This window comes from Triticum aestivum, chromosome 5A (genome assembly GCF_018294505.1).
Source record: "Triticum aestivum cultivar Chinese Spring chromosome 5A, IWGSC CS RefSeq v2.1, whole genome shotgun sequence".
Taxonomy (NCBI): Eukaryota; Viridiplantae; Streptophyta; class Magnoliopsida; order Poales; family Poaceae; genus Triticum; species Triticum aestivum.
This window is the reverse complement of record NC_057806.1, coordinates 700,681,551-700,687,550: the sequence shown is the minus strand read 5'-3', so window position 1 is coordinate 700,687,550 and position 6,000 is coordinate 700,681,551. Positions and strand designations below refer to the sequence as shown.

Genomic DNA, 6,000 nt, shown 5'->3' with positions numbered 1-6,000 from the left:
CAACCATCGATGGAGAGAAGTTTGTCCCGCCAACCGGTGTCCTTTTCTTGTCTTCTTTAGTAATGATAGGGTGGAAGGCTGAAAATTTTAACTTATGGGAGGAGAGCGGAAGGCCTAAATACATTTTGAGTGAAGGAAGAAAGAGATGGAACAGACGAGAATATTGGCCGAAAGGTTCGCCAGATCACCGTCGACATGGATAGGTTTGAGGATAAATGTGAGTACAGCCATTTTGAGCCAGCTCATGCATCGAATCCCTAAGTAAAATGAACTCTTCTTTCAGCTGATAAGAAAGCTGCATCTCTATTAACGGTCCAATTATTTCACTTTACTACCATATATATAATTTAGTAAATACAGTCTTACACATTTTTCTAAAAAGGAACATACATAATTGACGCTATGACGTCGCTGCTGATTTACCACATGTGAGCATAATACGCCTTATTAACGCCTGGCATCTATCTTCCTGCCTAAGCCATCAATAAAACGGAGAAAGAAAAATCTCCACGGCTCCAGGAAGAAGAGAGTTCCAAACCAAATCCAAAAACCAAAAACAAAGCCAAGAATTACAGAGTACCATAGCCCCAGGTCTCTGAGTTCTTTGCGGACTTCAGCTCCCTGGTCCAATGTAGGCTCACACACATTCAACAACGGGAAGCCACAAAGCCCTGGATTGTTGCCATAAATCGATGGATCCACGAACGTCTGTAACTGATCTCCAGTGGGTATGCGGCCCCATAAGTGGTTGTTGGAGAGGTTTAGCACGCCAAGGGACCGCAGATTTGAAATGCTAGGAGGAATAGTACCTGAGAGTTCATTGCATGAGAGGTCAAGGAAATCCAAGAGCTCCAAACTGCCGATTTTTTCTGGAATACTGCCTGATAGATCATTTCTGGACAAGTTCAGAAACCGGAGACCTTTGAGGTATGTTAGATCTTCAGGGATGCTCTCTGTAAGCCGATTGCATGATAGATCAAAACCTGTTATTAACCCGATGCTATCCTGAAAAGTTTGTTCACGGCCCTTCCAGGATATGTTGACTCTACCTGGGAACTCAGCCACTCGCAGTTGACCATTGCGCATAATCTGAAAAGAAGGAGCGGAATCTGGCCTCGGTACGAGGAATGTTGGAGGATTATGCGTCATGGAGGTCAGGTTGCCAAAGCATACTGGAATTGATCCTATCAAGCGATTGTTGGCCATATCGATCAGCTGAAGTTGCGGAAGCCATGATAACTCCATGGGGATTTCTCCCGTGAAATTGTTTGATCTAAGTCTAAGGACTTTCAAATATGGAAGCTGACTCCCGATCCATGTAGGGATACCACCAGAGAACCGGTTGTTCCCGATGTCTAGGGTGACCAGGGAGTTGCAATTGTGGTTTCCCATGGCCATGGGGATCTCGCCGGAGAAAAAGTTGATGGACAGGTCCAGGACTTGCAGATTAGAAAGCTGGAACAATTCGGGTGGAAGGACACCACTGAAATTGTTGGATGGGAGGCTCAAAACTTGTAAACTAGGAACACTCTTTCCAATCCAAGAGGGCATATCACCAAAGAACATGTTGTTCCCAAGATCTAGGATGACAAGATCTCTGCAGGTTTCAATTACGGAGGGAAAAACTCCAAGAAACTTATTGTTAGCAAGACGAAGTGACTGAAGTTTAAGGCCCAAGCTCGTTGATATGGGAAGTTCACCTGAAAAGCTATTGTTGGACAAATCCATAGCTAACATAAGTTTGAATTCCCACCAGCAACTTGGGAGCTCTCCGGTGAGTTGGTTATTTGATAGATCCAGTTCCTGGAGAGAGGTCAATCTGAAGAAGGTTTTTCATGAATATTGCCAGATATTTGATTATCATTCATGCGTAAGCGTGTAAGATTGGTTGACTCTGACCAATCAGACGACAACTTCCCTGTCAACTGGTTCCCTCAGACATCCAAGTAGTTCAAGTTGGGATGGACACCAAACACGTCGGAAATGTCGCCGGTAAATTGGTTGTCTTCCAGCCGCACCTGGAACAACCCTGTGCAATTTTTCAAGCATGATGGCAGCCTGCCGTTGAAGCTGTTGTGGTTCGCTGTGAAGTTCTGCAGTGCGAGACCATCGCACAGTCTCTGCGGCAGCTCGCCGGAGAAGCTGTTCTTCTCAAAGCTCACATGAGTTAAGCTTAGCCCCTTCCCGAGGTCAGGCGGTATGGTGCCATTGAACATGTTGTATGACAGGTCGAGGTGATAGAGATTCCTGAGCAATGTGATGGTGGTGGGCAGCTCGCCTTCGAAAAAGTTGAGGCTGACATCCAAGACTTGCAATGACATCATGTTGCCAATCTCTGGCGGGATCGCGCCAGTAAGCTGGTTGGACCAAAGTATGAGCCACGTGAGCTGCTTGAGGTTGCCGAACGAGCTAGGGATCGGTCCCGACAGCGGGTTGCTGTAGAGATCGAGAACTCTTAGCTGGGACATGGATCCAAGGAACTCAGGGATTCCACCTGTCAGATTGTTAATTGTTATCGCCAATCCGTAGGTCCTGGAGCTTCCCCAACTTCCACGGTGACACCGGTATCTGCCCGGAGAAGGCATTGGTGGACAGGTTGAGGTACATGAGGTTGGGGAGGCTCTTCGGCAGTGAGTCCGGTATCGGGCCGGAGAGATTGTTCTCCGACAGGTCCAGGTAGGTGATGTTGCTGTTCTTGAGGATGAACTCCGGGATGCTGCCGTTGAGGTAGTTGAGGTGGAGCGACAGGAAGGTGACGGTGGGCATTGGCGAGAACTTGCCGTAGTCCTCCAGGTTAGTGAGGAAGTTGGAGCCCAGGTCGAGGTGCTCGATCCTGGGGAGCCTGCTGAGCTGGTGTGGGATGTCGCCGACGAGGTTGTTGTTGTAGAGGCGGAGGTTGACGAGGCCTGACCGCCTGAGAGGTCGCCGAGCTGCGGCGGGATGGAGCCATTGAACATGTTGTTGCCGAGGTCGAGCGCGGCGAGGGACCGCAGCCGCGAGAGGCTGGCCGGGATGGTGCCGTTGATGTTGTTGTCATTGAGGTCGAGCACCGCGAGTGCCGGTAGGGCGGCGGCATCGAGCGCGTCAAGCGTGCCGGAGAGGCCGAGCCCCCGGAGCTTGAGCGGCGTGACGCCGCCGGCGGCGTCGCAGGCCACACCGCGCCAGGAGGAGCAAACCGAGACCAGCGTACCTGGCCATTTTATGGGTTGGTTCCTGTACTGTGCATCACATGCACCATCATCTGCAACTCGATCGGTGCTGGAACTGGAAGCAACCAACTCAATAAAAAGCACTCCTCGCCCCGGCCGCCACCGCGTACAGCAACACACGAGGCCCGCCAGCAGTTTCTTGGATGTACATCAGCAGCACCGTCGCAGCCAAGTGGCAGGGCGTCGTTCAGTGAGCAATAATATCGAGTAACTTTGTTTCTGATTATTATCTAATCAAACTTAGGGTGTACGGACTGAAATTTTTGTGCATGCATGGCTTTCAGACATCTCTGAACCTAGGCTAGTGAGGGGCAACTAGCCCAGTTTCTTGAGTTTCATCAGCAAGCTGTCATCAATCAATCAATCTAGTGGAAATCTGTTTTAGGGTTGGGTTGGCTGGTACCGGGGGTGAAGGGGAGCAGAGTAGACGTCAATGAAGCTGACGGCAATGGCGGTGTTCCGGATCCGGATCTCGCCGTCCCCATCTCCACCTCCTCCCACCGCAGCGCCTGCACATCAGAAATAGATTAGAGGACAGAACCCACCCCTGCCCCTGGCCCTGCCTGGAGAAGAAAAGGAGATGGCCTTCACCATCTCCGCCGGATCGCCGGTGGAGCAGCTGCAGCGCAGGCGAAGGAGGGCGCGAGTTGAAGCGGCGGGGAGTGGACGCGACAGGACCAACAGGGGACAAGGCCTTCCACCCATGGATGGATTTCACCTCCCTCCATGTGTAAATAAATGTAAAATCCAATCCAAAATAACATTTTTTTGACGTGCCAATCCAAAATAATTAATCCTACTATACTAGTACTCCCTCTGTAAACCAATATAAAATTGTTTAGACCACTATCGATGGAGTACGTCTTTAGTTTTGAAGTAGTTAAAAAAATGAATTTGTGCATAATCTTTTTAGAGAGTTGAGTTCAGGAGTTCTGTTAGTTTAAGTTGCTTTTAACTCCTTTATAGGAAGAAAAAAACTTTATTGAAAACGTTGTTTTTAACTCGTAAACCAATCAGTGATTAGATGGTTAGGAAGAGAGGATGGCGTCCCTAGCCCGTCCTAGACTCTAGCATTTTTTTATATTTCTTTTAGGCCTTTCAGAGATGTGCATTTAGCTAAAGAAAAAAATGAATTATGCACCACCGAGCGGTGTGCAAGTTGCGGAGTATGCCCCCTACATCCAAGAACTATTCAAGCATCGGAACACCAAAGAATCACGCAGACCACTTCAAAGAGATCAAGGTTGAGCATTTCCGTTGAGGAGGATGGCGGATTGACGAAGATGCCAACAATAGACCGGAAAGAAACAAGATTGCAAAATAAAGAAAGAAGAGAAATGCATTCGGTGACACTTACAAAGAAGAACTTGTGGCAATGATCGAGACCAAGAAAATGTTGGCGGCCGAACACAAAGAAGAGAAGGTGGCAAGGTGGAATGAGCTCAAGGCATTGGAGGGTGAGAAATGGAAGGCCAAATCGGCGGCTGAAGAGAGAAAGTTGAAGGCGAAGGAGCATAGGCTTGCACTTGAGGAGGAGAGGATTCGTGATGTCAAGAAGGTCGAAGAATGCGCTATCATGTTCATGAATCCAAATACAATGGATGAAACCGCAAGAAAGTATTGGGAGCTCACTCGTGGAGAGATCTTGGAAGCCTCTCTACGGAATGTTGGTGGTGGCCGAGGGGGTGGTGAAGGAAATATGCCCTAGAGGCAATAATAAAGTTATTATTTATTTCCTTATATCATGATAAATGTTTATTATTCATGCTAGAATTGTATTAACCGGAAACATAATACATGTGTGAATACATAGACAAACAGATTGTCACTAGTATGCCTCTACTTGACTAGCTCATTGATCAAAGATGGTTATGTTTCCTAACCATAGACATGAGTTGTCATTTGATTAACGGGATCACATCATTAGAAGAATGATGTGATTGACTTGACCCATTCCGTTAGCTTAGCACTTGATCGTTTAGTTTGTTGCTATTGCTTTCTTCATGACTTATACATGTTCCTATGACTATGAGATTGTGCAACTCCCGTTTATCGGAGGAACACTTTGTGTGCTACCAAACGTCACAACATAACTGGGTGATTATAAAGGTGCTCTACAGGTGTCTCCGAAGGTACTTGTTGGGTTGGCATATTTCGAGATTAAGATTTGTCACTCCGATTATCGGAGAGCTATCTCTGGGCCCACTCGGTAATGCACATCACTATAAGCCTTGCAAGCATTGCAACTAATGAGTTAGTTGCGGGATGATGAGCTAAGGAACGAGTAAAGAGACTTGCCGGTAATGAGATTGAACTAGGTATTGAGATACCGACGATCGAATCTCGGGCAAGTAACATACCGATGACAAAGGGAACAACGTATGTTGTTATGCGGTTTAACCGATAAAGATCTTCGTAGAATATGTAGGAGCCAATATGAGCATTCAGGTTCCGCTATTGGTTATTGACCGGAGACGTGTCTCGGTCATGTCTACATAGTTCTCGAACCCGTAGGTTTCGCACGCTTAAAGTTCGATGACGGTTATATTATGAGTTTATGTATTTTGATGTACCGAAGGTAGTTCGGAGTCCCGGATGAGATCGGGGACATGACGAGGAGTCTCGAAATGGTCGAGACGTAAAGATCGATATATTGGACGACTATATTCGAACATCGGAAAGGTTCCGAGTGATTCGGGTATTTTCGGGAGTACCGAGGAGTTACGGGAATTCGTATTGGGCCTTAATGGGCCATACGGGAAAGGAGAGAAAGGCCTCAAAGGGTGGCCGC

General features: G+C 47.5%; 1 pseudogene; it reads right to left on the bottom strand.

Annotated features, from left to right (window-relative positions):
* Nucleotides 1-346: 346 nt before the first annotated feature.
* LOC123108501 (LRR receptor-like serine/threonine-protein kinase GSO2) lies at nt 347-3,170 on the bottom strand (annotated as a pseudogene).
* Nucleotides 3,171-6,000: the final 2,830 nt, after the last annotated feature.